The sequence below is a fragment of the Silene latifolia genome, chromosome 5 (genome assembly GCF_048544455.1).
Source record: "Silene latifolia isolate original U9 population chromosome 5, ASM4854445v1, whole genome shotgun sequence".
Taxonomy (NCBI): Eukaryota; Viridiplantae; Streptophyta; class Magnoliopsida; order Caryophyllales; family Caryophyllaceae; genus Silene; species Silene latifolia.
In genome coordinates, this window is record NC_133530.1 from 37,578,024 (window position 1) to 37,590,396 (window position 12,373).

Below are 12,373 nucleotides of genomic sequence, written 5' to 3' on the forward strand. Positions count from 1 at the left end.
TTACCTCACAACAATACTTATTTTAATCACCACAGTCACAATAATACCCCACAATATATTTCCTCTCTCCAATTACCTAACCCCGCTACAATACTTTATATTATTTTAATCCATCTTCTTAATTTTAGTGCCCCATGAATAAGGAGGGTTATCTAGAATAGGAGGGAGTATATTTTAACTCAAAATAATCCCAAACATAAGTATTCTCTTCTTAAAAGAGATCAAGTAAGGTGCGGTTTGGCCTTACTTGTGTAAAATAGATTTTCCTTTTAAAAAGGGGTTTATTCATAAGCAACTTTTTGGAAAAAATTTGATTATTTGGCCAAAACTTTTATAAAAACTATTTTTTATAAATTTTGATTTGTTGGTCTAACTACTTACATCCAACTATTTTGCTTTTTTTTCTTATTAACCATATTATTTGAAAAATTGAATCAATCAATCAATCAATACATATATATAAAGTAGAAACTTTTCGAACGATATTAGAGAGTCCAACTTTTTTAGAATTTCTATATATATATATATATATATATATATATATATATATATATATATATATATATATAATTATTATCCTAATAAGTGTGGATCTAGTTTTTTCCTCTTAATAATTTATGAAAAATTATCCTAATCGAAGTAGATCTAACAATTTATGAGAAAATAATCCTACTAGAAGTAGATCAATTATTTATGAGAAAAATAATACTAATAGAAGTGGATCTAATAATTTATTTATTATTCTTTACTAAAATAATAATAGGAAAATAACTTTATAAAGAATATTTATTTTAGAAATATTTATAACGCAAAAAAGTTCATATAATAAACGTATAAAAGTATTAAAATTGCATATTTTAAAAACATACAATTACTAATTGTGAGAAAGAAAAAAAACAAAAGAGATCCTAATTTTTTACAAATATAAAATATTCTCCAAAATCTAAGTTGCGCGACTTTAACTACTTAGTGAAACCCGTGTAGTAATAATATTAATTTTATTTTAAAACTTTTTTGAATATTTAAAAGATTTACAAAATATTCGAGTTGTTAATTATAACCAAACCCCTAATTATCTTCCAAAAACCATAGAAGATTTACAAAATATTCGAGTTGTTCTTTTATATCATTTAAAAATTTTAAATAAGTTTCATATTGATTTTGTCAAGCCAAAAATTTAAATACAAATGAACAGAGTCAAGAATTACAATTTTATACGGGACTAATAATCCAAGAACCAACTAACTATGATTTTATGAATGAATCAGTGTACGATAAATATATAGAAAAATTGAGCAGACTATATATAATCTGCTATTATATCACAGAATATTTTCTTCAAACTGGTTTCAAATTCATATCAAATCCATAATAGACGTTAGAAATGTATTGAACTGCCAAATATACAAAATTATTCGGTTACATCAAATTTTACTTTCTTAATTCAAATTCATCTATGTGTTTTTATTCACTTAATTATTTACAGCGATTTGCGTATGGCTGGGTATTACTATGTCATGCACTGATTGTATATTTAAAAGTGCAATAATTTTTGCAGTAGCTTTTCATAATTTTTTTTTTTTTTTGGAAAATCTCCATTTTGGTCCCCTGAGGTTTGGCTTAATTCCACTTTAGTGTCCTGAGGTTTGCATAATTCCACTTTGGTGTCCTGAGGTTTCGGACCACTTCCCACTTTTGTAACCCGAGTTTTGAAAAAAAAATCCCTTTTTTTTTGTTAATGGCTAACTATGAGTTATCTCATATGAGTTTAGTTGAATATAAGGTACTGTTTAGTGTAATAAATTAGGTTAAAATAAAGACAAATTGCATATATATTGGTTATGAAGTGAAACGATTGTACATATATAATTAGTAATTTGAAGCCATTTTCTTAAAATTGAAACTCTTTTTTGAAAATTTGTTCATTTTGTTATTATAAATAAAAGAGTGGAATAATAATGTAAGATCATGATACTTGATTTTGTTGATAGACAAAATTTCAAATAAACAAAAATGAGTTATAGTTTTAATAAAATTAATCTAAAACTAATTGAGTTTAACAGTAGTATCCTAATATCCTACTCCCTCCAATTCACACAAAACTCTTCATTTGCTTTTTGGAGGTCAGACTTTGAAAAGTTGATCATTAATTCACTCAAAAATATATCCCACATCTACAAAATAGATGTCGTATTATATATTTCGCATGAAGTTCATTGGGAACAACCAGTGTTAATGGTAGATAGTTAAAAACAAATTTATTATTTAGGGATCTAACAAAATCCTCCAAACAGTTGTTTTGCGTACCACCATTCAACATTTACACTGTCGCATGCTTACAAAATGGAATATATTGGTAGATGTTGTAAGTTAATCTAATTTGTGAATCTTATAAAAGTTAGTCTTAGTTATCACGTGTTCATTTTAAGGAATTAAATCACATTTTTGGAAATGACGTTTTAAATTGACTAAAATTGATGGTGCGTACAACAATAATAGGTAACTACATAATATAATTAACGTAAACCGAAAGAGTAGCTTTTATGTTAAATGGACCGATGGTCCATCAATAATCAACTAAATCAACCCAATAGTTTTGCGTGTTCCTATTTTCAACATAGTTAGGCCCTTTTTTTATCAACTTAGTAGAATTTTACTACCAAACCATGACAATGTAAATTAAACCAACATTTGCATTCTATTGTTCAACAGATTCTTAGAACATTCAACATGCATATTGTAAAAGATGTTCCTAATGGAAACCTCATGCATTCTATGTAATAGAATCACATATATTTTTGTATTGTTGTTTAGAGATTGCTAATTTTATTGGAATTCAGTATGGATTTGATTTTACGATAAGTATATAGACCAAAACACTCTTAATTGTAGATAGTCAAGGTAAACTTATGCTGTAAGAGATCTAACATTTTCTCTAAACACACAAAATATAGATAATTATGATACATGTTGCTTTATGTAACACCATTTAGTTTTACGTAATTGTTATAGGTTAAAATAATTTGTAAAACTCATAAAGGTCTGTCTCAATTATTAAGAGCGGTTTATTTGGTAAGCTGCACTATGTTTATGGAGATAACATTTTGTATTTAATTAAAAACCAGTGATGCCTATAACAATACTGAAAAAACTAACTACATACTCTTACAATGTTACTTGATGTTTTACAACTGAAATGATAACTACTAAATGACAAAACTTCTATGATAAAATCACTAATAGTTCATTGATGATCAACTATACCAATCACAAACTTATATTTATCAATGATTTAAACATAATTGAACTTTTTTTTATCAACTATAGAATATATTTATACAGATGATCCTAATGAGAGCCCCGTGCATCGCACGGTCTTTTCAACTAGTACATATATATAAAGCAGAAACTTTTCGAGCGATATTAGAGAGTCCAACTTTTTTAGAATTCCTATATATAAAATAAGTTTTATATAAAATTATTATCATTATCCTAATAAGTGTAGATCTAGCTTTTTTCTCTTAATAATTTATGAGAAAATTATCCTAATCGGAGTAGATCTAATAATTTATGAGAAAATAATCCTACTAGAAATAGATCCGTTATTTATGAGAAAAATAATACTAATAGAACTGGATCTAATAATAGAAAAATAACTTTATAAAGAATATTTATTTTATAAATATTTATAAGGCAAAATGTCATTTAATAAACATATAAAAGTGTTAAAATTGCCTATATTTTATAAACATAGAATTACTCTTTGTGAGAAAAAAAAAAGATCCTAATTTTTTACAAATATAAAATATTGTTAAAAATCTAAGTTGTTCGATTTTAACTACTTAGGGAAACCCATGTTGTAATAAAGATAATTATATTTTAAATTTTTTTTGAATATTTAAAAGATTTACAAAGATTCGAGTTGTTAATTATAACCAAACACGTAATTATCTTTTACAAAAACTTTAAAAAAAAGCTGATTTTTATTTTAAAAAAATAATTCAGGAAATAGTAACATGTCATATTAGAAAAAAGAAGTAAAGAATGACATTTACTTAGCATTTGGCTTATACAATGGCGGTGGAATGAGAATAATTTCTATAATGACTATATTAGAAATAAACAACTACAACGATGGCATAAATAGTTTAAATCCGACTTTTTATGACGTATCAAATGTGTATGATTAGATTACCAATAATATTCACATAAGATTAAAAACCAATTGAACGACCATTTAATAGTCAAGTTTAATCTTAATTAATTACATTCTGGTGACCTAAAATATTTAATAGTCAACTTTAATCTTAATTAATTACATTTTCAGTGAAATAAAGTGCAAAATTGGAGATTAAACTACATACAAAATAGAATAATCAACATAATATTACAAAAAAAAAATGGTTGATTTGTTATGTTCAACATATTTTTTAAGTATTCCATATAAAATACTAAGAATGTTATGTATAGGTCACTAAAGTGGATTGTCAAAATATCAAGGCACCAAAGTGGAGTTATGCAAACCTCGAGGCACTAAAGTGGAATTAGGCTAAACCTCAGGCCACCAAAGTGGAATTATGCAAACCTCGAGGCACTAAAGTGGAATTAGGCTAAACCTCAGACCACCAAAGTGGAAATACATCTTTTTTGTAAATGGATAACCATGAGGTATCTCATATGGATTTAATTAGTTGAATATAAGGTACTCCTTAGTGTTATAAATTAGGTCAAACTTATAAGTTTGACGTTAAGATAAAAACAACTAATTGCATATATATTGGTTAAGAAGTGAAACGATTGTACATACAGTATATATTTAGTAATTTGAAGTCAGTTACTTAAAATTGAAACTCTTTTCTGAGAATTTGCTCATTTTGTTATTATAAATAAAGAGCTGAATAACAATGTAAGATAACGAGACTTGATTTTGTTAATAAATGACATTTCAAATAAACAAAATTGAGTTATAATTTTAATAAAATTAATCTTAAACTAATCGAGTTTAAGAGTAGTATCCTAATATCCTACTCCCTCCAATTCACACAAAACTCCTCATTTGCTTTTTCTAGATCAAAGTTTGAAAAGTTTGACCGTAATTCACTCAAAAATACATTTCACATCTACAAGTGGACAATAGGTTATGTAGATGATGAAATTACCCTTAAAAAATAGTCCCAGTCTAGAAAGGTAAAACAATGAATGAGACAACGCCCATAAATGAAAAAGCTAAACAAATGATCGGAATGAGTGAGTAGTTTATAAGGAAATCGAAAATTAGGATCTGATAAATTTGCTTTGGTTCACTAAAAAATGTTTGGCAAACTAACAGTAGGCGATTATTGGTAAATAGCATAGAAAGACATAATAAATACTCCATATTTAATATCGATTTTTCTAATATCTTCCCTAAGGGCACACATTAAGAGTCTAAATAAAGAAATAATTACAGAAATATTATAAATTGAAGGGTAGAAAAAAAAAAGATAGGTAAGTTTATTTCTTCTCACATGCTACTTTTATTCTGGTAAATAAGTTACTTACCAAATGACAAATACTTATAAAAAAATAAAGTAAATGATTTTTCTGGTAAGAATGAGCTTAAGCTTATTTGCTTTGCAAACAAGGCTTAAATATTAGATTTTTTCATGATCCCCTAACCTTTCTAATATCAAATTTATTTCAGTTTAATGTTTTTTGCCCATGTATCAAAGCCACACGAAAAACATTATTTACAAAAAAAAAATCACAAATTTATTAAATTATATTTCATACTCCCTCCCATTCACAATAAACCTCCCATTTCATTTTGGCACAAATATTAAGGAAACACACTACCCCACCATATAATTAAATTTCAACCACACAAATACACTACCCCACCATACAATTAAATTTGGACCACACAAACACTTACCAAAAAAGGAAATAGGGAGGTTATTGTGAATAGACGGAAAAGGAAATAGGGAAGTTTATTTTGACTGGGAGGGAGTATTATATATTTTGCGTAGAGTTTTTAAGGATAAGTAGTCTTATTGTAAATAATCAAAGACTACTTCGCTTAAAAACAAATAGTGAGTGCGATAAGAACGGTAACACTATAATTATTCAATCACCCAACGATTTTAATGAAGTTATAAACTAATAACTAATGTTGTCACATATGATAGATACAGGGAGTATAATTATGACACCTATTATTTTACGTAACACCGTTTAGTTTTACTTAGTTGTTGAAAGTTAAAATAATTTGGAAAATTCATAAAGATATGTTTCAGTTATATAGGGTTCATTTAGGTAATTTGTACCATGTTTATGGACATGGTTTTGTATTTAATTAAAAACTGATGGTACCTGTAATAGCGACGTACTATAACTATGTCGCTTGATGTTTTACAAATGATATGCTTACTACTAAATAAACAGCAAACCTTTCGTGCTAAAAGCAACATAGGTGATCAACTACAACAAACCACGAACTTTTGTTTCATCAAATGATTCAATATGGTTAGATCTTTTTTTTTTATCAACTTAAGCATATATTTTAAAGATGATCCTAATAAGAGCCTCGTGCATCGCACGGGTCTTCCAACTAGTACAAAGTAATATTTAAAAAACTTTATGTAATCACTCGAGAAATACATATAACTACTATATAATTATCGTTCAAAATTGTAATTTTACACAACCTTGTCAAATCAAATTTATGTGATAAATAAAAATAGTACCTGTCTATATTACAAAGTTTAAAATCGTCTTGTATTCATAAGAGAAGTAGCGATGGAATTACGAACAATAGCCATGTCTTCATCATCTTCATCTTCATCTTCATATTCCCATTTGACTGATATTCTTCATCATCTTCATCTTCTACACTCGGCATATAGCTTGAGTCTTGGTCACACTTGTCAAACTCTTCATCTTTAAGCGCATTTATTCTAATAAACTAGTTGAAAAGCCCGTGCGATGCACGGGGCTCTCATTAGGATCATCTGTATAAATATATTCTATAGTTAATAAAAAAAAGTTCAATTATGTTTAAATCATTGATAAATAAAAGTTCGTGATTGGTATAGTTGATCATCAATGAACTATTAGTACTTTTATGATAGAAGTTTTTTCATTTAGTAGTTATTATTTCAGTTGTAAAACATCAAGTAACATTGTAAGAGTATGTAGTTAGTTTTTTCATTATTGTTATAGGCATCACTGGTTTTTAATTAAATACAAAACGTTATCTCCATAAACATAGTGCAGCTTACCAAATGAACCGCTCTTAATAATTGAGACAGACCTTTATGAGTTTTACAAATTATTTTAACCTATAACAATTACGTAAAACTAAATGGTGTTATATAAAGCAACATGTATCATAATTATCTATATTTAGTGTGTTTAGAGAAAATGTTAGATCTCTTATAGCATAAGTTTACCTTGACTATCTACAATTAAGAGTGTTTTGGTCTATATACTTATCGTAAAATCAAATCCATACTGAATTCCAATAAAATTAATAGTCTCTAAACAACAGTACAAAAATATATGTGATTCTATTACATAGAATGCATGAGGCTTCCATTGGGATCATCTTTTACAATATGCATGTTGAATGTATAAGAATTTGTTGAACAATAGATTGCAAACATTGGTTTAATTTACATTGTCATGGTTTGGTAGTAGAATTCTATTAAGTTGATAAAAAAAGGGCCTAACTATGTTGAAAATAGGAACACACAAAACTATTGGGTTGATTTAGTTTTTTTTTTTTTGAAGGAAGGTTGATTTAGTTGATTATTGATGGATTATCGGTCAATTTAACATAAAAGCTACTCTTTTTGGTTTACGTTAATTATATTATGTAGTTACCTATTTTTATTGTTGTACGCACCACCGATTTTAGTCAATTTAAAACGTCATTCCCAAAAATGTGGTTTATTTCCTTAAAATGAACACATGATTACCGAGACTGACTTTTATAAGATTCACAAATTAGATTAACTTACAACATCTACCAATATATTCCATTTTGTAAGCATACGACAGTGTAAATATTGAATGGTGGTACGCAAAACAATATGTATCTCAATTATATATGTAAATTATTTGGAGGATTATTTTTTGTTAGATCTCTAAATAATAAATTTGTTTTTGACTATCTACCATTAAGACCGGTTGTTCCATATGAACTTCATGCGAAATATATAATAAGACATCTAATTTTGTAGATGTGGGATATATTTTTGAGTGAATTAATGATCAACTTTTCAAAGTCTGACCTCGAAAAAGCAAATGAAGAGTTTTGTGTAGATTGGAGGGAGTAGGATATTAGGATATTACTGTTAAACTCGATTAGTTTTAGATTAATTTTATTAAAATTATAACTCATTTTTGTTTATTTGAAATTGTGTCTATAAAAAAAAATCAAGTATCATTATCTTACATTATTATTCTACTCTTTATTTATAATAACAAAATGAACAAATTTTCAAAAAAGAGTTTCAATTGTAAGAAAATGGCTTCAAATTACTAATTATATATGTACAATCGTTTTCACTTCATAACCAATATATATGCAATTAGTTGTCTTTATTTTAACCTAATTTATAACACTAAGCAGTATCTTATATTCCACTAAACTCATATGCGATGCCTCATAGTTTGCCATTAACAAAAAAAATGATTTTTTTTTTTCAAAACTCGGGTTACCAAAGTGGGAAGTAGTCGAAACCTCAGAACACCAAAGTGGATTCATGCAAACCTCAGGGCACCAAAATGGAAATTTTCCAAAAAAAAAAAAATTATGAAAAGTTACTACAAAAATTATTGTACTTTTAAATATACAATCAGTGCATGACATAGTAATAACAAGGCATACGCAAACCGCGGTAAATAACTAAGTGAATAAAAACACATAGATGAATTGGAATTAAGAAAGTAAAAATTGATGTAACCGAATAATTTTGTATATTTGGCAGTTCAATATATTTTTAACGTCTATTATGGATTTGATATGAATTTGAAACCAGTTTGAAGAAAAAATTCGGTGATATAATAGCAGATTATATATAGTCCGCACAATTTTTCTATATATTTATCGTACACTGATTCATTTATAAAATCATAGTTAACTGGTTATTGGATTATTAGTCCCGTATAAAATTGTAATTCTTGACTTTGTTCATTTGTATTTAAATTTTTGGCTTGAAAAAATCGATATGAGACTTATTTAATATTTTTAAACGATAGCTCAATTTTTTTTAATCTTATGTGAATATTATTGGTAATATAATAATATTTTTAGAATTAAAACTATTTCATGCCACCGTTGAAGTTGTTTAATTCTAATATTATCATTATAAAAAAATTTCTCCTCCCGCCGCCATTGTTAAAGCCAAATGCTAAGTAAATGTCATTCCTTATTTTTTTTTTCCTATTATGACATGTTACTTTTTCTGGAGTATTTTTTTTTTAAAATAAAAATAAGCTTTTTCTTATGGTTTTTGGAAGATAATTAGGGGGTTGGTTATAATTAACAACTCGAATATTTTGTAAATCTTTTAAATATTCAAAAAAGTTATAAAATAAAATTATCTTTATTACTACACGAGTTTCACTAAGTAGTTAAAGTCGAACAACTTAGATTTGGAGAATATTTTATATTTGTAAAAAATTAGGATCTCTTTTGTTTTTTTTTTCTCACAATTAGTAATTGTATGTTTATAAAATATGCAATTTTAATACTTTTATACGTTTATTATATGAATTTTTTTGCGTTATAAATATTTCTAAAATAAATATTCTTTAAAAAGTTATTTTTCTTTTATTATTTTAGTAAAGAATAATAAATAAATTATTAGACCCACTTCTATTAGTATTATTTTTCTCATAAATAATTGATCTACTTTTAGTAGGATTATTTTCTCATAAATTATTAGATCTACTTTGATTAAGATAATTTTCTCATAAATTATTAAGAGGAAAAAGCTAGATCTACACTTATTAGGATAATGATAATAATTTTATATAAAAATTATTTTATATATAGGAATTCTAAAAAAGTTGGACTCTCTAATATCACTCGAAAAGTTTCTGCTTTATATTTTTCTATTATTATTTTAGTAAAGAATAATAAATAAATTATTAGGCCCACTTCTATTAGTATTATTTTTCTCATAAATAATTGATCTACTTTTAGTAGGATTATTTTCTCATAAATTATTAGATCTACTTTGATTAGGATAATTTTCTCATAAATTATTAAGAGGAAAAAGCTAGATCTACACCTATTAGGATAATGATAATAATTTTATATAAATTATTAAGAGGAAAAAGCTAGATCTACACTTATTAGGATAATGATAATAATTTTATATAAAAATTATTTTATATATAGGAATTCTAAAAAAGTTGGACTCTCTAATATCACTCGAAAAATTTCTGCTTTATATATATGTATTGATTTATTGAATAGTCTACCGATCCGAAATACTCAGGAGGGGGGGGGGGGGGGTTAATTGTGGATAAAACTTTAACCTACTTTTTCGATTGCACGTGTGTAATTAATTATTTAAAGTTTATTGATTAAACTTTAACTAATCAATTAATTAACGAATTAAAACAATGCAAATAAACGAAAGAGAAAGAGAGACACACGGATTTTTAAAGTGGTTCAGTTTCACAAATCGAAACCTACGTCCACAATTCTCGATTAATAAATTTAGTACCTTTCTACGGATTACAAATTTACTAATCCAACTCGTACAACTCACCCTAGTTGTAACTCAAGTGAGTATCGCTAAATACTCGAGTGACTAAATTACGCTAATAAGAAAGCACTAATGATTCTTCTAAAAGTTCACGTTAATGAACGAGTAAGAAATCAATTAAGCACTATTATCTTATAACGATAACGAAAGAATGAATGCACGAGTTTATATGACACAAGACCTTTTCAAAATAACAAAACGGTTTTTGCTTGTAAAACACGGTTTTTGCTTTTTAAAATAAAATCAAAATTATGTTCAAAGGTCTTACTTTTAAATGTAACTAAGAGTAAAGTATTTATAGTAAAAGATTAGCAAGGGTGAGAGGAGTTTCGGTCTCCTTGAAACCCTAATATCGCCGAAATAATATGATATGAAAATAGAATCATATCTTATTATTTTTATCCATAAAATCTTAGGAAAATATATAAGTTGTTAATAGATTATCTTATCATATATTCACCTAATATTCTTTCCTTAATGCCCTAGATATTCCGAATGAAATTAAGGAAAAATCATAACAACTTTCCTTATTTTATTTAAGCAATCTCTTAGAAAAGATATAGGATAATTATAAGATAATCTAATCAAATATATACTTAATATATTTTTCTTAAACCCCTAGATGGCCGAAATATATGATATGTAAACAAATCATATCATATTATTTCTATCCTTAAAAATTTAAGAAAAGATAATGAATAACTAAAAGATAATTTTATCAATTATTCACTTATTATCTTTTCCTTAAATATTAAGATATGATAAGATTTTTCCATAACAAAAATATCTTATCATATATAACCATATCATGCTAAATATAAAAGATATGTTAAGATAATTGTAGAGAATAAAATCTTAACAATACTTAACTTATATTATTAGGTTTACAGGAGAGTCCACACGACTCATAGGCCTTGTTTTTCGTGAAAACCATAGCTTGACATTAGGTTAGATTTAGGGTTTTAGAGTGTGTACTATTAGAAACCCTAATTGTGACACCCCCATACTCCAAGTGCCTTACCAGGACCACTTAAGGTATGAGAACGTCACCATCTCAGTTACCCGAGGCAATGATACTCAAATAGACAATAACGAAACGTATTTAAATGATAATAAAGTTTAAGTGATACAAGCCAAACTCCAAAACTATTAAAGGGAAATACAAGGTTCTTAAAACTGTCAACTACTAAACAACTACAAAATGTTCGACACAGCGGAAGACTTCTAAAACTGCTACGTGATGACTCATCCGAGCTATCCCATGCACATCGTCTCATACCTGTTCAATAACTGCTCACCACCCCCGAATGGATCACCACAGTTTTTAAAACATTTAAACAGGGTCAATACTAATTACACATGTTCCGGGTGTAATTCCGAAGCAGTTATTTGTCACCACTCGTGGCTTGTAGAATGACGTCTTTGGTTGAATCCTTCTTTCGGCCTCTCCTGAAACAATGAACAAACTGAGGGCTCGGCTTTGGCCGAGCGTACTCACTCCGACGCTCAAGTCAGTGAACTTAAAGAGATAAGTTGTGTGTTACTTGGCGAAATATATGTTGTAGAGAGATAACGAAGATATTACCAGATTATGAGGTGTTTATGTTAAA